General features: G+C 43.6%; 1 protein-coding gene across 1 annotated transcript in view; it reads left to right on the forward strand.

The window, feature by feature from the left end:
• Positions 1 to 27,096, forward strand: part of LOC126484009 (3-hydroxy-3-methylglutaryl-coenzyme A reductase) — a 405,549-nt gene that overhangs the window by 81,010 nt on the left and 297,443 nt on the right. The window contains exon 2 of the mRNA XM_050107329.1: positions 19,838 to 19,926. The gene's annotated coding sequence lies outside the window, so the exon portion shown is untranslated. The remainder of the gene's footprint in view (positions 1 to 19,837; positions 19,927 to 27,096) is intronic.

The following is a 27,096-nucleotide window of genomic DNA, read 5'->3' on the forward strand; positions in this document are numbered from 1 at the left end:
GTAGCCTTCCAAATATATGACCTTCACTCAAAGCGAAGTGGTTTTCGTCTTCTGTATCTTCCTGGTGACGCAACCACTAGCTGTAATATGCGGGACGATTATTTCTTACATTCCATTGTACAGAGTACACGCTGTTTGGATTGTCTGGATTTGAAGAATTAACCCATCACTTTCGTCAGCATGCAAGTTTGACGCATTATCGCATGAAACTAACCAGGTAGGTGGAGTGTTAAGCGACCATAATGAAGGTAGAATACTTTTCGATCTGTGGTATATTTTATCGACCACTTACAAACAGGTAGACAGACTACCATGTGCCTTCAGCTAGCGTCGCTCCTGACTGGTGAACAGGAATTACGTGTTTCCGAAGAGAAAACAGAAAGGAATTTCTTCATAATGAATGCTTTCGAGTGTAACTTAGCACGAACACTCACTATGAAAAGTCAGCCGCTCACTATTCCTCTGAACGAAGTGTTTCTTTTTCACATACAGAGGGGTCTAAAAAAATGTATCCACTCTTTAAAAGTCCATAACTGGCAATCTAATTGACGGAGTTGTCTCATCTTTGGTAGTGTAATAGTTTGTAGTTCCGGCAATCGCCACACAAGCGATGTATTGCGTTGTTTCGTTTGTCAGATGACAGTCGCCAGAAAATCAGTGTTTTGTTCTTAGTTGCACGTAGTTACTGGAGTAAACATGGCGGGCACAAGGCTTACATTCGATGAAAGGTTCAAATGGTTCAAATGGGTCTGAGCACTATGGGACTTAACATCTGTGGTCATCAGTCCCCTAGAACTTAGAACTACTTAAACCTAACTAACCTAAGGACATCACACACATCCATACCCGAGGCAGGATTCGAACCTGCGATCGTAGCAGTCGCGCGGTTCCGGACTGAGCGCCTAGAACCGCTAGACCACCGCGGCCGGCTATGAAAGGAAGTCAGTTTTGATGTGGTATTTTAAGTACGAAAACATTAATGAGGTTCAACGGCAATGGCAAAATGAGTATCAAACAGAGCCACCGACACGTTTAACGATTCGTCGCATTCGAGACAAATTTGAAGCCGAAGGCTCTGTTAAAGATGTACACAAACAACTATCTGGACGATCTGTAACAGTGACAAGTCCAGCTAACTCCCGTCGTTTGTTACAACAATTCACTCGCTCACCACAGAAGTCTGTGAGGCAGTGTGTGACCGTGAACTGGAGTGAGTCGCTCAAGGGTTCGGCGAATTTTGAAGACAGCAAAGTGGAAGTGCTACATCCCACGATTGCAATGAACGAGGACGCCCCAGATCGTAGAATGGAGTACTGCGAGTGGTTTACTAACATGGTGCGCAACGATGAAGAGTTTGCAGAGATCATTGTGTGGTCTAATGAGGCACAGTTCAAACTCAATGGTACAGTAAATCGTCACAATTGCATCTACTGGGCCGCCGAAAATCCGAACGTCCATGTAGACAAAGCCGTGAATTTGCCAGGAGTAAATGTGTGGTGTGGGTTGTCTTACCGGTGCTTGATTGGGCCATTCTTCTTTTACGGCACAGTTACCGGTGAGGTGTACCTTCAGAAGCTTCAGACATCTATTTTACCTGCCATCCGAGACTTTTATGGAGACGGAAGAGTTTACTTTCAACAAGATGGTGCCCTAGCCCACTACCAAAATCATGTTAGGGCGTATCTCGACGAAAATCTACCAGGAAGATGGATAGGCCGTAGAGGTGCTGTGGAGCATCCACCACGTTCCCCAGACCTAACTCCTGTGGGGAACACTAAAGCACGTCGTTTATGGATAAAAGCCACGCACACTGGATGAACTTCGAGAATCCATCGTACATTCATGAGCAAATATCAAAGTGAACACGTTGCAGTCAGTAGTTCGCGCTGCAGTTCGACGGCATCGTTTGTGTGTAGATCTTAATGGTGACCATTTCGAACACCTACAGTCATATCTTTAAAGTTGGACTTTAAGCTACACTTTCACCAAAAATGAGACAACTCCGTCAATTAGTTTGCAAGTTATGGACTTTTAAACAGTGGATACATTTTTTTGGACCCCTCTGTATAAAGACATCATCCCTTACGAGAACCAATAAGATTTTATAGTTATTTTTCTGGTGACGCTGACAAATGTTGCAACAGTGCGCGACATGGTAAGGCAAAAGACGGAGGAGGGGATGCTTTTTTGTTATTTTGTGTATGCTTTATTCACATACAGGTCAGCCAGAACATTATGACCATCGCCCTACTATCGATATAGACTCTTACGGGTGATAGCAGCGTCACCTGGCGAGAAGTGACTGCTACTAAGACACACGCACGAGGCATGTATTATCAATAAGCGTGTTGTCCGTGTGTACTATGGGAAAAGCGCGCTATCTATCTGACTCTGACCAGGGGCAGACTATGATGACCTGGAGGCTCGGCACGAGCATTTCGGAAACTGTACGATTTGTTGGGTGTTCGAGGAGTGCTGTGGTGAATGTCTTCAACACGTAGCGAAACCAAGGTGAAACCACGTCCAGATGTCGTGGGATAGGGCGATCACGCCTCATTACAAATGTCGGAAGTCGTAGGCTGGGCAGCCTCGTAAAACAGGAAAGACGGCGAACTCTGGCGGAGCGAACATCATACTTTAATGTTGGGCAGAGCACGAGTGCATCTGAACACACAGTGCACCGAGCACTCCTAAAGATGGGCCTCCGAAACTGACGACGCATGCACGTGCCAGAGTGTAGCACCCTGGTGATTAGAAAAAAACATGTGTTAAATCAGTCGCTGCTCATTTTATACTTGATGGTCCATCTGTTATTGTAGGCTATAATTTGAATTTTAGTTTGGATGATAATGATACGTTTTCTCATGGGAATGTTTGATTTAAAGTGGCTTTTGTAAGACGATGTGGTGTTGTAAGTAATGTTCCTGATCTCGAGAGTTTTTCAGAGCTTATCGCAGTTATCATGTCGGGCAACAAGGTAATAACAATTTTGGAAAATGCATGGGCACGTGACCATCGGACCTGGCCGCTAGGGCAGTGGCAGAATGTTGCATGGTCTGATGAATCCCGATATCTTCTCTATCATGCTGATGGGAGGGCGTGAATCCGTCGTCGTCCAGAGGAACAGCTCCTTGACTCCTGTTCTGCGGGACGGAGACAAGCTGGCGGCGACTCCATTATGCTCTGGGGAACATTCACGTGGGCAACTGTGGGCCCAATGGAGCTCGTTCAAGGCACTGTGACGGCCAAGGAGTATCGTACACAGGTTGCAGACCACTGAACCCCTTCATGACGATCATGGTTCCCCACGGCAGTGACATTTTTCAACAAGATAATGCGGCATATCACAAGGCAAAGAGTGTGATGGAGCGGTTCGAGGAACACTGGCAAGTTCCAGTTGATGTGATGGTTCCTCAACTCGCCATATCTGAACCCGATCGACCACACTTGTAAGGTGACCATATTTTCTAGACTCAAATTCGGGACATTAACATATTGCCTAGGCACAGATCCGGGACACATTAAAAATTTTGCAAAATAGGCTATATTTATTTATTATATGAGAAGAAGGTTTCAGTTAAATGTAATAAATACAAAATATCAATTAAATTTGTTGCAAAGAAAAGCACTAAGATGAATGAGTGTGATCAGGGCAACTGTATTTATCAGTGCTGTGAATTTTCTTTATGAAGTCTGTATTTTTCGACAACATATGAAAAAACTCGACACAAGGTTCATCATAATTTATTCTACTTACTAACATTGCTTTTATGGTTTCTACAGCCAACTGTGTTTTGTCACTTGTCCATATATTGTTCATGTGGGAAAATACCCTTTCAGTAGCAGCATTAGTGCCAGGAAGGCAGAAATAAACTCCACTAGCTTGTGTACATTTGAGATCGGCACATGATTCTGGCTGAAATGAGAAATCATCTCAACCCATCTTTGACCTGGAACAGTGTTGTTAGCAGTCCATTCAATGATTTTCTCAGTGGTTACAAACTGTTTGACGCTGACATACTCATCATACATTACATTTTCTGCAAACTGAACATATGGCACAGTTTCGCTAACTAGAGAAGAAGTTCTTTCAATGTCATCCCATACAGGCATTTGATTCAAGGTAACCCAATTGTAGCAGTCCAAGTTCTGGAAACTTTTTTCAGTCCACTTTTTTAAGTAGGATAGAACAGTTTCATAGAAAAATAATACAGCACCATGAAAGCTCTTTACCTCTGCTGGAAGCAGACGTGTTTGCACAGTAGAAACAGTTTGATAACGGTTTCTACAATTTTTCGTACTTTCTTGTCAAACAATTTCCCACCATAACTAAAGCTAATAATAAAATATGCCGATACAGGTGAAATGATGTCTAATTCGGGACAAATTAGGTCATGATTGTTAATTTCGGGACAAACAGGTGGTCCCGAATTACCTTTGAAAAAATTCGGGACAGACACACAAAAATTCCGACTGTCCCGAAAGAAACGGGACGGATGGTCACCTCAACACTTGGGATGTGATTGAACTTGGCGTCAGTGTTCATCGCCTCCCTCCCCGGGATTTTGCGGGAAATAGGTGACTTGTGTGTGCAGACGTTGCGCCAACTACCTCCAGCGACCTAGCAAGGCCTCATGACGCGTTGCTGTTGTTATCCGTGCCAAAGGTGGACATACCGGCTATTAAGTAGGTGGTTATAATGTTCTGGCTGATCAGTGCATCTCCTAGTAAAGATTATCATTCAAATCCTAAACAATTTTCCATCCATTTGCTATTAATTTCTATCCCGAGTTAATAACCACATTTAATAATATCTCGTTTTTAGAGTTCCATACATCAACCAATATAAACGGAACCCTTATAGGACCTCATAGTTGTCTGTCTGTCGGGACTGTTCAGAACCTATTTCTCAGGAAAGAGTTGACGTATCAAGTTCAAATTTATGTCACATATTAAGGTCTGAGGCCCCTTGGCGATGTAAGGAAGTGAAGTTTCTAAGCTAATGCAATTAAAAGATTTGGCCACTTATGTCACTATATTAGTACTCGCAAGCTCCCTCATCAAACGTTTAGGATACTGAATCATGAAATTTCACAAGAAGAGAGTTTTCACACTGCCACCAAAGGAAAAAAATCCGAAAATTGTTGGCTTGTAATTATAACAGACGAAAAAAGTTTTTTGTCAATTGTTATGAGACACTCTGTCCATCTGTTAACTCCCCTTTTCCCCCAAGAAGACATGAGAGACGTAGCAAGTTGAAATTTATATCACATAATGAGGTCTATACTTTGGTGGTTTAAAAATATTAAGCTTCAATGTCAGTTCAATCAAAAGATATGGCCGTTTATGTCATCTTTTGATACTGCTGGACTCACTCATTACAACCTATAGGGTACTTCCCCTTGACATAGAATAACGGAATTTGGCAAAAAGAAAGGTTTCAAAGCACAAGCAAAAGAGAAGAATCAGAAAATTGTTGATTTGTAACTATATCACACGAAAACATTTTTCTTTTTTCATTTGTTATCCGACTTCTAACATGAAGTTAAAACATTCTCGAGTGTCTTGGAATCCCTGGGACCGATATCTTGCCAGTATCATTGTCGATCACAGGCAAAAATGGTAGGAATCCTCGATTCCTGTAATGGATCAACTGTCTACATACATAATTAAGTTTGTACGGAACCCTCAGTGCACGAGTCGTACGTGCAACTAGCCAATTTTGCTGACTGTCGAGTAGGTTTGAACAACATTAAAACAACCAGAGCAGTATGCACGAAATGTTTAGAACTGATGTAACGGAATCACATTCAGTGGAAATTTACTTCGTTCATGGCAACCAGAGACACAGTTGCTCACATGCAATAAACATTCTGGACCGAACCATGCAACGTCGTAATAAAAAAAATTGAAACGTTCAACTGAACAGCAAACAAGTGAGTGTTCCAATTGGAGTGAGACCGACTGCATTACTTAGTGTACCAAATATGGTCAGTTATTTGCGTATATTCTTAAAGACGGTCGTCGTACCCTTGAAGATCCTTATTTCAAAAATAAGGACTTTTAGCGCGAAATGTGTGTCTTCTCTTACAGCTGCGCAATATTTTTCCGGTATTTTTATTTTAATAGCAACCACAAAGTGAGCTTTTGTGAGTTAAGTGACCACTCATTTGCGGCAAGTGCTCATATGTGTTTTTGGCTCTTTTCCACGTTTACAATTGGTTTTCCGAGTAACTGTCCCTTACTACAGACGGCTCGCGCCGAGCATAGTATTATCTGACATTTGTGTTTATGAGCATCAGTTGCTGTTGCTGATACCACTAAGACTCTTGTGCGGCACGAACGAAAGTGATACTGATGTAGGAATCACCATATGTTTGTATAAGTGGCAGTCAAATGAAAACGAGACAGATGGAAAAAAAGGTAAGTAAACTGTTTATTATTTCAAAAGTAATCGCCGTAATGTTAATACATTTGTCCCACTATGTGACAATACGATAAATTGCTTCATGGAAAAATATTTCCAGCTGTCTACAGATCCATGATTGCACCCAGATGTGCATCTCTTTGTGCGAGGCAAATCGGCGGCAACAAATGTCTTTCTTCAGGGTTTCAAAAATATGGAAATAGCATGGGGAGATATCGGGACTATATGGAGGATGTGTAAGAGCTTCCCAGCGTAACTTCTGCAACGTAGGCGGAACAACCTTGGCAACATATGGGCCCGCCTCTTCGGACGAAGAGGTGCACGTCTGAGTAAATACATGTTTCGTAGGCAACTGCAAACAATTTTACATGAAGATATTGACCGTCTTGCCTCATAGTGAGAGAAATGTTTTAACAGTTACGACGATTACTTTTGAAATAATAAATAATTTACTTACTTTTTCTCCATATGTCTCGTTTTCATTTGACAGCCCATTAAATGTCACGAATCCATTAAGCTTTCGTTTAACTTACAGTAGTTTCTGCTTTGCATGTAAATAACCATATCTGATCTCCCTTTATTCCTCATGGCGCTTGTTTCCTGGCTTTTCTGCCCAGCAAGTGTTACTGCGTATGACCCTTGCTTTCACACTGAAATATCTGCCCAATTAATTCTCTGACCTTTATCGGACAGCTCTCTGAGGTTAATTTGAGCACACGCTCCACTCAAGAATGGAAGCTTAATTCTGAAAATAACCTCTCAATTATGCCTTAGCCACTCTCCACCGTACAATTTTTCCTGGGGCGTTCCCAGCTTGACTTCAGGATAGCCTTCTTCCGCTTCAGAGAAATATTATAACACTACCAGCAGCCGCTGTGAGAGACGATGTCTTCAAACGGGTTATGAGCTGTAATATATGAAGAATTACGTTCTTGGAAGAAGATTGATCTATCTACGAGGGGCATGTGGTCAGCAGTTTTCGTGACCAGTGCTGCTGCTATTCAGTCAGGTAGATCCTCAATAGGCCTCACAAGATCTGAGTGTACCCTGCTTGCCAACCGCACTCGGCAGACCCGGACTGTTCCCATCCAAGTGCAAGTGAACAGGCTATGAAGGTCCAATGTCACCATCCGGCCACCGTATTATTCTTGGCCCTTACACGTCACCAGATGCAGATATGAAGAGGCATGTGGTCAGCACACCACTCTGACTCGTGATTGGAGCCGCTACCCTCCAATCACGTAGCTCCTCAATGGTCCTAACAAGGGTTGAGTGCCCCCCGCTTGCCAACAGCACTCGGCAGACCCGGACAGTGACCCATCCAAGAGCTAGCAAAGTGCTTAACCTCGGTGATCTGACTGGAACCGGTGTTACCACTGTGGCAAGACTACTTATCGTTAAATAAATCCGCTTGTGAAATGTCATTGGTTGCTCTGGTTGGGGGGAGGGAAGAGGTTTACTCTCATGTTTTCTGATCTACAAGTCTAATAGCTTAATAACTAGTTAATTACTACGCTTCCTTACGCTGTTCGTTGTCATCTATTTCGCTGATCAATAGAACTTGTTATTCTGTTTTAAAATATTTTCCAGTTAGAACAGTTATCATTTAAAAGTTACCAATTTCAACAAAATTTCCTATACACTTGTCAGATTTTGATTGAATAAATTTAAATCTTTACGAGTGCTTGAAAACTGTGCGAGATGGACTGTAGTAGCGTAAACGTAAAGTCCGTGGCGCAAGCCCGTGACTCGACTATCGGCCTGAGTGCACGCAGAGTGCAGCCTTTCTATTTCGCCGCGACGCAAGGAGAGAGGTGCGTGACGGGCACGACCACCCGGCCACCTTTTACTTTCAGGAAAGATCCCCGGTACTAATTTTTACAGCAGACTAAGTGGACCTGGGGCCGTCCTGGACGGACGGGAAAGAGGGTAAATCCCCGCCCCATCCGGTATAGAACTAGGAACCTACAGGGTTGGCGTCGAGTGCTATACCCGGTAGATTAACATGAATAATGAAAGTAACGTATTCCGCATAAATAGGCAGGAAGATCCATTTTTGTATAATTATGAGATAGCACAACAGTCACTGGAAGCAGTTACATCCATGAAATATCAAGTAATATCCGTACGAAGCGATTTAAAGTGGAACGACCACACCAAACTAATCGCAGGTATGGCAGATGCCAGACTGAGGTTCATCGGAAGAATCCTTAGGAAATGTAGTCGCCGGCCGGTGTGGTCGTGCGGTTCTAGGCGCTTCAGTCTGGAACCGCGTGACCGCTACGGTCGCAGGTTCGAATCCTGCCTCGGGCATGGATGTTTGTGATGTCCTTAGGTTAGTTAGGCTTAAGTAGTTGCAAGTCCTAGGGGACTGATGACCTCAGAAGTTAAGTCCCATAGTGCTCAGAGCCATTTGAACCATTTTAAATGTAGTCCATCCACGAAAGAGATAGCTTACAAGACCCTCGTCCGAGCAGCACTTGAATATTGTTCGTCAAACTAAGAACCGTACCAGGTAGGATTGGTAGAGGAAATGAAAAAGGTCCAAAGGAGAGCAGTGCGTTTCGTCACAGATTCATTTAGTAAGCGCGAAAGCGTTACGGAGATGCTCAGCCAACTGCAGTGTCACACGCTGTAAGAGAGGCTTGAGCGTCACAGCGTGGTTTGCTGTTACAGTTCAGAGCGTATATTCGTCGAAGAGTCAGCAAAAACATCGCTTCCTTCTACGTAGATCTCGCGAAAATACCGTGAAGGTTGACCTAGAGAGATGCGAGCTCGCACTGTAGCTCACCAACAGTCTTCCTTTCCGCGAACCTTTCGCGACTAGAACAGGAAAGGGGGAAAGTGAGTCATACAGAAAGTACTCTGCGACCCACCGTAAGGTGGCTTGCGGAGTGCAGATGTAGGTAAAAATAAAATACTAGTGAAATACGATCGCCGAAGTGCTGTACAGACATTATGACTAAAACTAAAGTGGCATAAAAGTCATTCTGTTTGCGTAAAGGTGGACGAGGGGCTGAGAATTAGAGGAGTGTAAGAGCTGTACTCTTTAAGTCACACACAAAACGAGATGGCGCAGTGCTGAGACACTTTTAGGACGGCGGTTGAAACTCCCGTTCGGCCATCTGCATTAATGCAGATGTCGAAATAGTGCCTTTGTATAAGGATACTGCCGAAATCCTTCTCCAGCCTTCCTTTTTCCGAGTTTGCACTCTGTCTCTAGTGACCTCATCGTTGGCGGGACTTTAAACACGGTACCTTACGGACGAGAAATAAGTAAATGTCACGGGCTTATTTCAAATAGTTTACAATGATCGTGAAAAGGACAGGGATAACGCATGTGATAGATGCCTGGAAACGCGGGCCTTACACGTTTTTTGCCTGTTGGGCGCGCCATTTTCCTGCTACCAGGATGTTGCTCGTAAGCGGGATTCCCTGCAGATGAGGATAAACGTGAAGTTCCGGCGCACTGAAGCCTTAACGGCCCACCGTGCCTGTTTTAAAGACATGGTCTCGCAGGTTGCGCTTTCCTCTCTCTGCGCCGTCACCTTGTGGAAATATGAACCGTTCCGTAAGCGAGACGCTAAAATGCAAACTTCACTGTTTCTGGGTAACGTGAACTAATTAGAGCGGTACTGTTAAGTGCTTTACTCAGCAGCAGCCTTGGAAGACACATCGTAAACTGCAAATAGGCATTCCTTAACCACTGTAATGTATTAACATTTAGTCATCTCATCCGATAATGAATTGCTACTATCTGCGCTGTAGACGTTGAGACGATTTAACGAATTTCACAGCAGGCGTCAGCGCGCGTTCTAATACTAGTTTAAAGTTGCGGAGCTTTATAACTTTAGCAAGGAGTTTCTATTTCAAAACGATATACCGCTGTCAGTGGAAGAAACAAAGGGGTGGACTCGCTCAGCATTGAGAACGAGAATGCGTTTTGCGCATGTGCAAAGCTATTTCGCACGAGGTCCACCGAACCAATAAGAAAAGGAATTTCGTGTACTTTCTGGCGCGATCATGCAGAAGGTGTCTTTCCGAAATTACTGCTATTGGCCCCGAGAGGTCTATCATAGATACTTCCTTTGATTCAGTCGGCAGCAGAACTCGAATACATCGGCCTCCTCTCAGAAAAAAAGGACTAATCCTCAGGTAGCTAGGAGTCGTCGAAATGTGCTTCATCTACGTACACAAACACGTAAGTTTTGCAGTATTTTTTGTCTGACTTTCGGTCGGGAGCTGTACTAGAATAGCAACTGCACAGCATGCTGATAACTAGGCTGCTGCTGAATCCTGCAGTTTGGCCGTGTTGTTTAAAACTCGTCACCACAGTTCATATGAGTCTTCAGGGATCAGCAGTACACGTTTTGTGTACCGAACAGTCTAAAGGTCGCATGTCATGTGGCTAGGTTTTTCTCGGTTTGTGTATTGGTCCCGTGTGTATCTACGACTTGTTTCGCGATGACGTTTGCGTGAATGTCACGAGGTATAATACGTTGTCACATATTTTTGGAACTTCTGCAGTCTGTAACACCATATGAAACCAGCTGAAAAGTGGCGATCGGTATTTTTATCGCGGAGTGGCAAATAGCTTACAGACCACCTTCTCTCAATATATGACTGTAGTTGTGAAAGACTGGGTATTTATACTCTATCTTTGTCAGAAACAATATCATAAAACAGATTTTTTTATGATGATTGCATCAGCTATCAGCTTTCACTTGGCTGTAGCTGATAATTGTGAGTTGAGCGTACTGTAAATGCGATTGTACTTTTGTTTGTTGAAAGTCTCAAGCTATCAGTGAATGCTGCGAAATGTTTTGTTTGCCAACAGTGTATTCGATGATCAAGGAAAGGTACTGGATTTGATAGTGACCGCCCGCGTAATGTAACTTACTTTGGACCATTTTCCGTAGCCTTTAAATTAAATTATCCCAAACTTTTTCCCATACCTATGTTAGGAAAGAAAACTGCCGAGGGAATAACACTGTTCGTCCGAGCAACATGTTGCCATCATTTAAACGTTTCAGTGTCATTAGCTAAGATTTCGAATATTCGTAGCTGAATTTGAGTGATTTCAGAAGTGAAAATGCAGGCCACTTCTGTCAATGACTATGACAGTAAAACTGATGTACAAAACAAACTGAATATTTTCTGTGAGATGCTTTATTTAAAAAACAAATGTTGAGTGTATTTATCATTTCTTAAACTGTAGGTTTAGGTTTAGTATGTGGAAAATTGCTTCCCTCAGCGGCTGAGAAGAATTGCATTCGTAGTCTCACTACACAATTGTTGCGGCTGGTTGTGTTCTTCATCAACAACTTTTAACGGGCGCGGAGTATAACAACATCCAGCACGGATAAAATAAAATTCTTGCTGTATCGATAAAGACATAATATTTCAATGTAGGTAACATTTTGTTGTATCCTAAAAAGTCTATTTCTAATTCTTGTCTCGAACAATAAAATCTTTTTATGACATGCCTAATTTTGGCTGTTTTGTTATTTACTGTGCTATCTCCTCCTGAAAGTATGCACTATAATGCCTGTCCAACATCAGTTGTCCAGATTATCTGATATACAGGCTGCTGTTCCTGACTCGCGCGCATTCGGGAGGATGACGGTTCAATCCCGCGTCCAGCATCCTGATTTATGTTTTCCGTGATTTCCCTAAATCGCTTCAGGCAAATGCCGGGATGGTTCCTTTGAAAGGGCACGGCCGACTTCCTTCCCCATCCTTCCACAATCCAATGAGATCGAAGATCTCACTGTCTGGTCTCTTCCACCAAATCAACCCAACCCCTAATATAATGCCTGTCCAACATCAGTTGTCCAGATTATCTGATATACAGGTTGTTGTTCCTGACTCGCGCACATTCGAGAGGATGACGGTTCAATCCCGCGTCCGGCCATCCTGATTTAGGTTTTCCGTGATTTCGCTAAATCGCTTCAGGCAAATGCCGGGATGGTTCCTTTGAAAAGGCATGGCCGACTTCCTTCCCCATCCTTGCACTATCCAATGAGACCGATGACCTCGCTGTCTGGTCTCTTCCACCAAATCAACCCAACCCCTGACTCGCGCGATGAAATTAAATTTAACGGCGAGTTAATGACCACTGGTCATTGCGGTGTTATAGCTCTTCGGAACTAATCGGCGTATGATGGGACGTTACCGTTTCGTTGTGTGAAACGACGCTAACGTTTTGTGCAGAAGGAATTGTCGTACACGTGGGACGGCTATGAGCAGTTCGCAGAAGCTCTGCGGGAAGTGTTGAATGGTGACCACAGCCAATGAGGAAGCAAGCGTGCAGACAAGAATGAGAGGGAACCTCGCAGCCCGTAGCTTCCGGCTGACTTCGTGAGTGTTGCGCGTGGTGCAATCCAAGTGCGTGTCAGCGGTGTTAAATACTGTACTCGTTTCACTCAGTATTCTCCTTCGGCCGTTCCCAACCGAGCGTGATTGAAATGAATGGTCAGTAATCACAACAACTCGTTTACTTCCATTGCCTGAACTTTTGCCAGCGTTTTTCCTTGAATCTGTCTGCATATATGAGAGCCTTTCTTGTTCTCAGTGATCATGTATGCGATTCGAGACTCAGTGTTACAGACTGTCTATGTATCATCTTTTCGCCGCGGACAATATATGCGTGCTGAATAACGTGAATCAGCTGCACAGGAGAATAGAATCTGTGTAGTTGCCTGCTAACTTCCTGGGAACTACTTTAAGACGCAGTTCTCCTCTGATTGTAAAATACAGTGTTGTCGTACTTTATACAGAAGCCTGAAATGGCGATGATATTTTGTGGACAAAATTTTATGAAAGAGAATAAAGTTACATTGTAAATTTGTTTCCAGCGAGGTCGATCGTATTGCAGTATTGGCTGGGAGACTATTTTGCTTTGCGCTGATTGCTCCCTTTCGTGAACGAATTGTAAATGCAGTAATGGTGTCTTTCATCGTGCTCGTGACGACAAGATAAAAAAGATCCTGTGTTTGTCACAGGAAGACTGTTTTACAAGCTTGAAACGCACTTTTTTGTAGAAATAGCCCCATTTTAGGAAATTTGACTTTAACGCATTTCCAGTGAGTAGATTCCTTCCTTGTTGTACAAGTCTGGAACGTGTGCAAAATAATTTTCTGTGGCAGCCGTCACTTCATCGGACTAAAATCGTGCATCTGCCACACATTTGTACAGATGTGGGAACAGGCGGAAGTCAGAGGTGCTGTTGCCGGTGAATAGTGTGGAAGTATTAAAAAATGATTACTCCAGTTACTCCTGTTAACTGTTGCTGAAACACCTTTTGCTGCCTGCGAGAGATGAATTTTTTGTTTTGTTTCGTAGTCCTACTTTCTCCTCGTGTATCTCTTTGAGTGGATCAAGAAGTACTGGCCAGTTATTTTTACCCCTTACAAAGTAATGAACTAATATTGTAATGAGAAAGCACTGAAAATAATCTTTCCAGGAGGAGTATTTGTTCTGAAAAACTCCGGACATCAATAGGAAGCTGATTTTCAAATTTGCTCTCGGTCATTATTCTACAAAGATAGCACCTTTTTTGCACAAAAGTTTCTTGTAGCTAATCCGTTACTTGATGGATACCGTGCTCCCACTTCTGAAGCTTAAGGTGTCCACTGTATAATACACCATTACTGGTCGATCGTCTATTGTTACATGGTGCAATGCCTTGATTTTACGTGTCTGGTTGCAGCTATTTGACGTCCCTCACGTTGATAATCTTAAAGCACAAGGGAATTTGAATAGAGTTGTCCTTATCTTAACTGTTGAAAATGAAGAATCAGCTTTTTACTAATCCTAAGCAACATTGAATAAATTTCCACCAGTGATAAGCCGATTTTTTGTGGCGCACCGGTATCCATTTGGTCGAAAACTCTGGAACAGGGGTCTCCAAACTTTTTAGTCCGCAGGCCACATTGACTCCTCCACGAAGTCATAAGGGCCAGGATCTACCTAGTGGGATTAAAGCACCCTAGCACTCCATGATCACCGTAATGTAAGGCTAAAGGAAAGATGAAATCGCAAAAGTCTAAGGTTGTGGGAATAGCACAGCCCTGAAACGGACTACGATTTTTATTTAATTACATAATTTTGATTGGTGGACATACCTGACCGAAATTCTGGCGAATTCCACCGACAGAAAAGTATGTCACTGCACATTCTGTATGTATTTTACAACGTAATCAAAAGAAAGTGAAACCTCGCTTAAGAAGCATCTTCCATAATGACTGATTACTAAGGCTAGTCGCCGAAGTGGCGTCCATTTGAGAGACTTGCACTAGACTCGTGAGTAGAGTAAATGCAAAGAATTTTTTTACTTAAAATTTTTTCGCCAAACTAGTCTGTTAACCGTTCTTTTTTTTTTCTTCAGTATCGCACGGAGCATGGTCTGTCTGTTTATTGTGGATAGCCACAAATTTAACCATGACCTTCCGCTTTGTAAAGATAGAGCTCCGACAATGTCGCGGTGTATTAGTCGCGATAGGCCTCGAAACTCAATTGTTGACAGTATAGGCACCACCTCAAATATTCGGCGGGCCGGATACCGGGGATGTCCGGCCAGCTAACGCGGGCCGGTTTGCCGGCCCTCGCGGGCCGGTTTCGGCCCGCGGGCCGCCGTAGTTTGGAGACCCCTGCTCTAGAACACTTACTATTTGAAAGTGCACCATAAACAAAACCATTCAGAAGAACAAATTGACACTTCATTTACACTACTGCGTAATACGAAGCAGTACAAAAAAGGCAATTTTATCGATATCAAGGACATCTCTGCGCCAGGCCGTGCATGTTTCACCTTGGTCTCGTACTTAGTGTCGATGGCTGTTACGGCTGCATGTAGAGCTCAGTATTAAAATTGCATTGTTAATGAGGGCAAAGGGAACCTGAAATCCTCTGCTGCTGCATAGCATTCGCTGTACGATTAGCATCAAAGGCGTTTCCGATCTTCATTTCCCCATTTAACACACATACCGCCATTGGCAAAGTCAACTTGATCCGTGAGAAAATCGAGAGACGGTGGGCATTCAGCTGAAGAGATTAACATACAATCCGATGATGAGAAGCGTAGGCCACGACCTCTTCTTTCCTCTTTCAGTTGTCGAAGGGGCTCGTCATTGTAATGAATACAACTGTATCACTTTTTTCTTGTATACTAACCTTGAAATGTATAGGTAACCTCTTAATGTGATTTCCTCAACCCATGTCAGTCACTGTATTTTGCAGCCAAGTCAAAGTGACCATCATTTATCAGCAACATAATATTGACACATAGTTAGCTACTAGATATACATAGCTCCCAAATTGAGGCTTGATTTATAGAATATAGGGATCTGATTTCGTTGGTTCATCAAATATGTAAAATGGAGCTATAAATGCCAATCATCCACGATGATGTTTTTCAAATAAAAGCGAAACCCATCTGGTGAAATATTTCTTAATTAACAGTACGCTTAAGATAGTGAAGAAACAATTTACTTGTTCTGTAACAATAGCTGGTGCGATCCAAGGTCATACAAATGTATTACAGTGGTACTTTAGAGAAGATGAACTTCTTGGGCAAGATCGCTTCCAGACAACCTTTATTGTCGATTACCGTGAGCATATTTACCATCTTCAGTTCTCGATAAGAGGTTAGTGCATGTCTCCTATAACAGCTGTACAAGTACTCTTTCTAAAACATTGCCAGGTATGTGAAGGATGGGCGATTCCTCGCCAAGTCAAGGTTAGAACCACAATATACAGACTACAGCAATTCGCCAAATGCTCGAGTCCCATACCACACTCTACTGTGTACTTCATTGCAGCTGGGCACCGCTAATCTAGCTAGGATCCCAACCGTCAAATAGCCATCAAACCATTATTATAACGCAAAAATTTCATATTATACCACCTACGTGATTATAATAACAGTATTTCACAACAGAAAGCTCACGGTTAGTTCCTAGGTGCCATATAATCGTAAGCTCCACGTAGACGTGCATTTGAACATGGCATTGTAAGCCGAAACAGTCAAGCATGTTGTGCAGACATATCTAGAGACAAGCAAGTAAGTATTACATTGTAACTACTGGAATTGAGTTCTTGTGAAAAGGTCTCGCACTGCTCACATCTTTTGTCCCTCTTCCTCAGCGCATTGACACTCTAACATCTTCTTTGAATTCTGGTGGTGTAGAGGTACCATCGATTATTTCGATGATCATACCAGTCAGCTTTCCACCGGGTATATAAAATCCCACTGGTATTCCATCAGGTCCAGGTATTTGTTTGAAAGGAGACATTTTTACAATGAGGTCCAAAGAAACTGGTACACCGGCCTAATGTCGTGTAGAGGCCCCGCGAGCATGCAGAAGTGCCGCAGCACGACGTGGCATGCACTCGACTAATGTTTGATGTAGTGCTGGAGGGATCTGACACCATGAATCCTGCAGTGCTGTCCATAAATCCGTAGGAGTACGAAGGGGTGGAGATCTCTTCTGAACAGCACGTTGCAAAGGCATCCCATATATGCTCAATAATTTTCATCCTGGGGAGTCTGGTGGCCAGCGGAAGTGTTTAAACTCAGAAGAGTGTTCCTGGAGCCACTCTGTACCAATTCTGGAAGTGTGAGGTGTCACATTGCCCTACTGGAATTGCCCAAGTTCGTCGGAATGCACAATGCACAAGAATGGAAGAAAGTGATCAGACAGGATTCTTACGTACGTGTCACCTGCGAGAGTCATTCTAGACGTATCAGGTGCCCCATATCACTCCCACTACACAGGCCCACATCATTACAGAGCCTCCACCAGCATGAACAGTCCCCTGCTGAAATGCAGGGTCCATGGATATATGAGGTTGTTTCCATACCCGTACACATCCATTCGCTCGATAGAATTTGAAACGAGACTTGGCTGACCACGCAACATGTTTCCAGTCACTAACAATCAAATGTCGTTATTGACGGGCCCAGGCCAGGCGTAAAGCTGTGTGTCTTGCAGTGGGTCTTCGGCTCCTAAAGCCCATATCGATGATATTTCGTTGAACTGTTCGCACGCTAACACTTGTTGATGGCCCATCATTGAAATCTGCAGCGATCTGCCGAAGGGTTGCATTTCTGTCACGTTCAACGATTGTCTTCAGTCTTCGTTGGTCCCTTGCTTGCAGGATCTTTCTCCGGTCGCAGCGATGTCGGAGATTTGATGTTTTACCGGATTCGTGATGTTCACGGTACACTCGTGAAATGGTCGCACTGGAAAATCCCCTCTTCATCGATATCTCGGAGATGCTGTGTCCCATCCTCGTGTGCCGACTATAACACCACGTTCAAACTCACTTAAATCTCATAACCATCTTTTGTAGCAGCACTAACCGCTCTGACAACTGCGCCAGACACTTGTCTTGTATAGGTGTCGCCGACCGCAGCGCCGTATTGTGAGTGTTTACATATTTGAATACGCATTCCTATACCAGTCTCTTTGGCGCTTCAGTGTATAATGCGAAGCAGCTCTTCACTAGAAACAGTTGTCAGCAGTTGTATACCGTCATCATCTGTAACCATACAACCACTGAGCAACCGAATTTTTATGTATTTAATTGGAATTAAACAATTTGCTATTTTTATTAATACAGAGGGGTCCAAGAAATGTATCCACTGTTTAAAAGTCCATAACTTGCAAACTAATTCACAGAGTTGTCTCATTTTTGGTGAAAATGTAGCTTAAAGTCCAACTTAAAGATATCACTGTAGGTGTTCGAAATGGTCATCATTAAAATTCACACACAAACGATTCCGCCGAACTGCAGTACGAACTACTGACTGCAACGTGTTCACTTGGATATTTGCACATGAATGTACGATGGATTCTCGAAATTCATCCAATGTGCGTGGCTTTTGTCGATAAATGACGTCCTTTAGTGTACCCCACAGGTAAAAGTCCAGAGGAGTTAGGTCTGGGGAACGTGATAGATACTCCACAGCACCTCTACGGCCTATCCATCTTCCTGGTCGATTTTGGTAGTGGGCTGCGGCACCATATTTTTGAAATTAAACTCTTCCGCCGGCCGCGGTGGTCTAGTGGTTCTAGGCGCGCAGTCCGGAACCATGGGACTGCTACGGTCGCAGGTTCGAATCCTGCCTCGGGCATTGATGTGTGTGATGTCCTTAGGTTAGTTAGGTTTAAGCAGTTCTAAGTTCTAGGGGACTGATGACCACAGAAGTTAAGTCCCATAGTGCTCAGAGCCATTTGAACCATTTTAAACTCTTCCGTCTCCATACAAGTCTCGGATTGCAGGTAAAATGGATGTCTGAAGCTTCTGAAGGTACAACTCATCGGTAACTGTGCCGTCAAAGAAGAATGGCCCAATGAAGCCCCGGTAAGACAACCCACACCACACATTTACTCCTGGCAAATTCACAGCTTTGTCTACATGGGCGTTCGGATTTTCGGCGGCCCAGTAGATGCAATTGTGGTGATTTACTGCACCATTGAGATTGAACTATGCCTCATCAGACCACACAATCATCTTTGCAAACTCTTCATCCTTGCGCACCATGTTAGTAAACCACTAGCACTATTCCATTCTACGATCTGGGTCGTCCTCGTTCATTGCAATCGTGGGATGTAGCACTTCCACTTTGCTGTCTTCAGAATTCACAGAACACTTGAGCGGCTCACTCCAGTTTCAGGGGCGCACTGTCTCACAGACTTTTGTGGTGAGCGAGTGAATTGTTGTAACACACGACGGACTTGTTACTGTTACAGGTCGTCCAGATCGTTGGTTGTGTACATCTTTAGCACAGCCTTCGGCTTCAAATTTGTCTCGAATGCGACGAATCGCTAAACGTGTCGGTTGCTCTGTTTGATACTCATTTCGCCATTGCCGTTGAACCTCATTAATGTTTTCGTACTTAAAATACCACTTAAAAACTGACTTCCTTTCATCGAATGTAAGCCTTGCTCCAGCCAAGTTTACTCGAGTAACTAGGTGCAACTGAGAACAAAACACTGACTATCTGGTAACTGTCATCTGACAAAACAAATCAACGCAATACAAAGCTTGTGTGGCGATTGCCGGAACTACAAACTGTTACACTACCAAAGATGAGACAACTCCGTCAATTAGTTATCCAGTTATGGACTTTTAAACAGAGGATACATTTTTTTGGACCCCTCTGTATATCAAACCAGTTTTATATTTAATTGTTGGTGTTATTAACTACAGAAAGCAAACATTGGCACTGACCAAGAAAGTTTATAAAACTGTATCCTGGTTCCGGTCCTGGTGCTGGGCATGATGCAACTGTGTGTCACGCATTGTGCGGCCTGCGCTGGCCTGGTAGACTACAGGACTGAAAATAGCGCGCCACCTCGTTTGGCGTCAATTATTAACTAAGTGCCCCGTCTGTGTGCGCAGGTGACACGTCGCCGCGGCGCGCTCCGAAATGTTCCTGCTTCTCCTTCTCCTGCTGATAGCTGCTCAGCACGGCGGACAGCACAGCCCAGGTAAGTTGCCATATCGCTCATCTCCTCACCCCTTGCACAGGGTCGAGGACCCGGCAGAAAGAAGTGACACCTCACCATGGCCCTTGCAGATCTTGTCACACGTTCCAGAATAGCCAGTGACGGCCGCACTCTTCCGAAGGTGGTGTCCCAGTTATTCACCCGAGCAACAAAGAAACAACGGAAGATTACATTTCGTCGTCTGAGGCGAACGACGTCAATAATGACTCAACGCCAGCCATATGACTGTTATGTGCTGGCACCTTAAATCGTCGTCATTCATCTCCTCCTCGCTCTCTCATTTATCCATTTTACTGTTTCTTTTGTGTGGGTCTGCGGCCAGAATAATTTATTCCCAACGTTTAACATGTTGCCAATTGATGTTTCTACCATACGTAGAGTGCTGAGATGAAGTCTCTCTCTCTCTCTCTCTCTCTCTCTCTCTCTCTCTCTCTCTCTCTCTCTCTCTCTCCCTCTCTCTCTCCCTCCCCCCCCCCCTCCCTCCGTCCCTCCCCCCTTGTCCTCCACCGAGCGAGGTGGCGCAGTGGTTAGACACTGGACTCGCATTCGGGAGGATGACGGTTCAATCCCGCGTCCTGCCATCCTGATTTAGGTTTTCCGTGATTTCCCTAAATCGCTTCAGGCAAATGCCGGGATGGTTCCTTTCAAAGGGCACGGCCGACTTCCTTCCCCGTCCTTCCCTAATCCGATGAGACCGATGACCTCGCTGTCTGGTCTCCTTCCCCAAAACAACCAACCTTGTCCTCCCTCCCTCCCTGCCTTCTTCTATTTCCCTACCCCCTACATCTATATCTGTATCTACACCCACTTACACATTCCGCAACCTCCCGTATAGTGCATGGTGGAGCGTACCTTGTACCACTACTACTGCCGGCCGCCGGCCGGTGTGGCCGTGCGGTCCTAGGCGCTTCAGTCTGGAACCGTGTGACCGCTACGGTCGCAGGTTCGAATCCTACCTCGGGCATGGATGTGTGTGATGTCCTTAGGTTAATTACGGTTTAATTAGTTCTAAGTTCTAGGCTACTGATGACATCAGAAGTTAAGTCTCATAGTGCTCAGGGCCATTTGAACCATTTTGAACCACTACTACTCGTTTCCTTTCCTGTTCCACTCGCAAGTACAACGAGTTCGGTACGAGCCATAATTTTTGTTATCTTACTTTCGTTGTCCTTACGAAACATGTACGTTAGCGACAGTAGAATCGTTCCGTAGTCTGCTTGAACTTCCGGTTATTTAAATTTTATCAACAGTGCTTCGTTAAACTCAGGCTCAGATGAGATACTACCTGCAGACGTCACGGAGGAAAGGAAAACTGAAGAAGAGTGGGAAGACTGCAGTCAAAAGACTCAGAAACAGTTGTTGTCAGCAACACGTAATGGCGGCGAAAACTGTGCCCATGTTTGAAAATTCGCAGAAAGTGCGTTGTCAAACGACCATAAGTTACAGAAATGAGCGTATTCACCTCACCAAAACACGAGAAAACACTGCAACATCAAAGCCATGACAAGTCGTAGATGGTGTAGCAGACTAGCTACATGTAAGTAAGAAAATAAAATAACCTACTGAAGATAGCACAAAAAGTGCTGAAACATGTCAGGGTAAAACGAAACTGAAAAGGTGTCCTGCATAAGGCGGAATTCTTCGTCTTATCGTTTCTATCCTTCACGTTAAAGGAAATGTACGATAATGTTGTACTGTGTTTGGCAACGTATATGGAGAAGAAGCAGAAGCATTAAGGAAGGGACCGAAGTCGAAGAGGTAACTACGACTAATGCATGTAAATAAAGTGCAATGGGCGGTACATGTTGCCTGGCGAATGGATGGGGGATCATAATACAGGGTGTCCAGAAAAGGACTTCCTGATTTCAAAATTAAATATCTCGAAAACAAAGATCGATAGAGGAATGCATTAACGGTATGTTTATTGTGAAAGCTGTAAGAAGTTTATACAGCAGTTTGAAATAATAGTTACAAAAGCTGCTAACAGATGGAGCTGTACGCTGTACAGCTCATATCAGCATACATAAGTGAAATAATCGTATGAAAGCAATCTTTGCAAACAATCAAATCACAATGTTTTCAAAATGTTCACCATTGGCACTACAGAGGTGGCGCAAACGAAGAATGAAATTCGCCCTCATATTTCGTAGTGTCTCAACCGAAATGGATTCACATGCCACAGAGATCGCCGAGTCAAGCTCGTCCAGCGTGGCGGGATGCTTCGGGAAGACCATGTCTTTCACTGTGCCCCACAAAAAAAGTCACAGGGAGTCAGATCCGGCGAATATGGAAGCCAATCCATGCCTGCACCAGTAAATTTGGGATATTCAAAAGCAATGACTCGATTCCCGAAGTATTCCTCAAGAAAGCGAAACACTTGTTCGGTCCGATGTGGTCGGGCTCCATCTTGCATAAACCATTCAGTACCTGGTCGATCCTCTAACACTTGCTGTGTGGCGACAAATTGTTCCAAAATTGCAACGTAACGTGCACCAGTGACCGTTTCTCGAATGAAAAAAGGGCCAATAATGCCTCTGCTGCATACTGCAGCCCACACAGTAACTTTAGGCGAATACAGCGGTTTCGCTTCACACTAATATGGCTTTTCGGAACCCCAAAATCGCCAGTTCTGCTTATTCACGTATCCATTCAGATGGAAATGTGCTTCATCTGTAAACCAGATGCAGCCAACATCAAATCCTTCACTATCAATCATTGTGAGCATCTGATTAGCAAAGGCAACCCTTTGTTGCACAGCTCGTACGGGTATGGCCTGGTGCGTTTGAATTTTGAATGGAAACATGTGTAGGCTCTTGCTCAGTATTTTCTGCGTGCTGGAACGCTTCAAACCAGTCTCAGATGCAATTCTACGGATGGATGACATTGGATTTCGCTGAATAATTCCAGAAACTGTGGCGATATTTCCAGGCGTAACTGCGGTTTGCTTGCGGCCAACATGCCCCACTAGATCATCAGTTACGCTGCCTGTTCGTTGAAATTTTGCGAAGAGCGTACGAATGGTTTTCGCATCGGGTCCTTTTGGAACATTAAATCGTGTTTGAAAACTTCGCCTTGTTGCCGTAGGACTCTCTTCTAACCTGTGGTACTCTAGCACCAGAAAAACGTGTTGTTCAATGGAGTACATGGTTTTAATCTCTTCCTTCGGTACGCTAACCTCCTTTCACGTTTCAATAGTGGAAATGATCGCTCTGGGCTTCGGATCACTATTTATACTAGGCATTACATATGGCGATTACAGCGCCATCTGTTAGCAGCTTTTGTAACTATTATTTCAAACTGCTGTATAAACTTCCTACAGCTTTCACAATAAACATACCGATTACTGCATTCCTCTATCGATCTTTGTTTTCGAGATATTTAATTTTGAAATCAGGGAGTCCTTTTCTGGACACCCTTTAGTTTGCGTATTGCTGCTTTGCTGTGAATGAAATAATTAAAAAAACTTCATATTATCAGTTATTGGACGTATTTAAGTCATCAGTTATTAGCGCTCAAATACTGATAAGTGTTGCATTGTACGAGGGCAGTTCAATAAGTAATGCAACACATTTTTTTTCTCGGCCAATTTTGGTTGAAAAAACTGGAAATTTCTTGTGGAATATTTTCAAACATTCCCGCTTCGTCTCGTATAGTTTCATTGACTTCCGACAGGTGGCAGCGCTGTACGGAGCTGTTAAAATGGCGTCTGTAACGGATGTGCGCTGCAAACAACGGGCAGTGATCGAGTTTCTTTTGGCGGAAAACCAGGGCATCTCAGATATTCATAGGCGCTTGCAGAATGTCTACGGTGATCTGGCAGTGGACAAAAGCACGGTGAGTCGTTGGGCAAAGCGTGTGTCATCATCGCCGCAAGGTCAAGCAATACTATCTGATCTACCGCGTGCGGGCCGGCCGTGCACAGCTGTGACTCCTGCAATGGCGGAGCGTGCGAACACACTCGTTCGAGATGATCGACGGATCACCATCAAACAACTCAGTGCTCAACTTGACATCTCTGTTGGTAGTGCTGTCACAATTGTTCACCAGTTGGAATATTCAAAGGTTTGTTCCCGCTGGGTCCCTCGTTGTCTAACCGAACACCATAAAGAGCAAAGGAGAACCATCTGTGCGGAATTGCTTGCTCGTCATGTGGCTGAGGGTGACAATTTCTTGTCAAAGATTGTTACAGGCGATGAAACATGGGTTAATCACTTCGAACCTGAAACAAAACGGCAATCAATGGAGTGGCGCCACACCCACTCCCCTACCAAGAAAAAGCTTAAAGCCATACCCTCAGCCGATAAAGTCATGGTTACTGTCTTCTGGGACGCTGAAGGGGTTATTCTGTTCGATGTCCTTCCCCATGGTCAAACGATCAACTCTGAAGTGTATTGTGCTACTCTTCAGAAATTGAAGAAACGACTTCAGCGTGTTCGTAGGCACAAAAATCAGAACGAACTTCTCCTTCTTCATGACAACGCAGGACCTCACACAGGTCTTCGCACCCGAGAGGAGCTCACAAAACTTCAGTGGACTGTTCTTCCTCATGCACCCTACAGCCCCGATCTCGCACCGTCGGATTTCCATATGTTTGGCCCAATGAAGGACGCAATCCGTGGGACGCACTACGCGGATGATGAAGTTATTGATGCAGTACGACGTTGGCTCCGACATCGACCAGTGGAATGGTACCGTGCAGGCATACAGGCCCTCATTTCAAGGTGGCGTAAGGCCGTAGCATTGAATGGAGATTACGTTGAAAAATAGTGTTGTGTAGCTAAAAGATTGGGGAATAACCTGGTGTATTTCAATGCTGAATTAAACAACCCCTGTTTCAGAAAAAAAATGTGTTGCATTACTTATTGAACTGCCCTCGTACAACTGACTGATGGCTCTATGGTCATGAAACCAGAAGCTAATTAAAAACGTTCATGCTTCCATAGTGTTAAAGTGACGGAAGTCTCCTCTCCTTCCACCGGAATATGCTTCCTGTTTTGTGGTTAATGGCTTACAACAAATGTTGCGCGTCGAAGCACTGTTTCTAGAACAGTCAAGTGTGAATTTCGTGATGCGCATGCGTATATGAAAGATAAATACGTGAGCACTGTGCTGGCTGGCAGTACCGGCTGATCTGCAGGTGCCCTGTGACTCTACCGCGTTAGCCGCTGTCAGAAATAAGGGTGCGAACTATTCGCTAGGCGGCACTAAATGAGACAGTTCTTTTTTTGTGCGAAACCTGTATGTAAGATCTGCTTCACAGTTCTAAATACCGTTACTCGAGTGTCAGTTAATATCCCTCTGTGCCTCGTATTATTTTATCTGATCCTCTAGCCCAGAGGTGCTCAACCTTTTTAGGCTTCAGATCTACTACATGCAATTTAGTCCATTTAGAGATCTGCTAACGTAATAATTCATAAAGATCTAAGCACAAAACCATATCGTAGCCAAAATTAACCATTTTATGTACACAAAGTACAAAAAGCCAATTTACTCTTCATTAAAAGTTATAGGCCTACTATTCAATTTTTAAGATATTTCTCATGTGAAAAAATTAAAATATACACTACCACAAATGTTGAAAAAAGTTTAATGAGATACTTGCCTTTGCTTATCTCTGGGAAGTTAACTATAATCTGGTGAATAATTTGTCAGAGCCAAATTTACATAGCGTGCAAATTGGATCAGTCAGCTTATCTTTACGCTTAGATTTCCCTGTGTGTTAATCGCTGAAAACATTGCCTCACATAGATAAGTTGACCCAAAAAACGACAAAACTTACAATGTTAGGCAAGATTTTTACACTCAATAATATCAGAAAGTTATTTTCGTTGTTTTCCGACATTAACTTCAATGTTATTTTGAAATCGAACTACTTCCTCTTCAAGTTCAAATGGTTCAAATGGCTCTGAGCACCATGGAACTCAACTGCTGAGGTCATTAGTCCCCTAGAACTTAGAACTAGTTAAACCTAACTAACCTAAGGACATCACAAACATCCATGCCCGAGGCAGGATTCGAACCTGCGACCGTAGCGTCAAGTTCAGTCTCACTGCATAAGAAAAGAGTACTCATTTTACTTGAAGTATCTTCCACTCTTTTTGGAAAGGTTGAGCTACGGAAGCTAGAACAGGCTCCATTGTCTTGAAATCTGAAAATCGGTTTTCAAACTCTCCCTTCAGTGCTGTCAGCTTGGTCGTATACTTCTTTACCGATTTTTGACTGAATAACTTTTGTCGATACGACAGTTTTGATTGTATTTTAGGGTAGTGTCTCACATTTAGTTTCTGTAACTGTGCTATACAAAGGTCAAGTTTCTGCATGAAACACCGTACAGAAGATATAGGAGCTATAATAATTTGCTTCTTTCCTTGAAGTTCTTAGATTAACTCATTTAGTTAGTTTTACTATCGTATCAGTTACAAATGGCAGGTCCAACAAGCAGCTCACTCATACAGTCGTGAGTAACCCTCATCTGTTTCAGACACAAAAGATTTTATCGCTGGGAGAAGTTCTCTAAATCTGTTTAGAACCATACCTCTATTCAGCCCTCGAACTTAAGTGTACAATAGCAGGTCTCAATATTGGCTATCCAATTCTTCTAATAGCACCCAGAATTTTCTTCTCTGTAGCGATTGTGAGGAAATTGACTTCACAATTTTTGTGACAAAAATCACAACCTGTGCCATTTTCAAAATATGTTCACAAAGAACTTCTGTAGTAATACTTAAAAAAAGGTGCTAAATATTCTCCGTTCGCAAATGGTAAAATTGCCAACAAACTGGTATTCTACAAAAACAGCTCATTTAAACAGAATTCGGCAAAGTTTTTGGAAGATGGACTCATTAAGCCGTGGCGATCGAATGGTCGATCGCGACCAACTGGTAGGGCACCTTTGCTCTAGCCCCATAGTAGTTTTCGATACCAGAAATCTGCCATACTTCCCCGTACGAGAGCAGGAAGCGCAGTTTACAACATAGACATGCTTCGCTCCATAAACCCCGCCATCGTCCTAACTGTGGCAATAATTTACGATAAATCCGTTATTTTACGTAGCCAGCGCTTAACACGGACACGTTCGTCCACGGAATAAGGCAGAGAGCTTGATTCCCACCAGTCGCCCTAAGGCTACGCTGCTCGCACCAGAAGAGTCGA

The sequence above is a fragment of the Schistocerca serialis genome, chromosome 6 (genome assembly GCF_023864345.2).
Source record: "Schistocerca serialis cubense isolate TAMUIC-IGC-003099 chromosome 6, iqSchSeri2.2, whole genome shotgun sequence".
Classification (NCBI taxonomy): Eukaryota; Metazoa; Arthropoda; class Insecta; order Orthoptera; family Acrididae; genus Schistocerca; species Schistocerca serialis.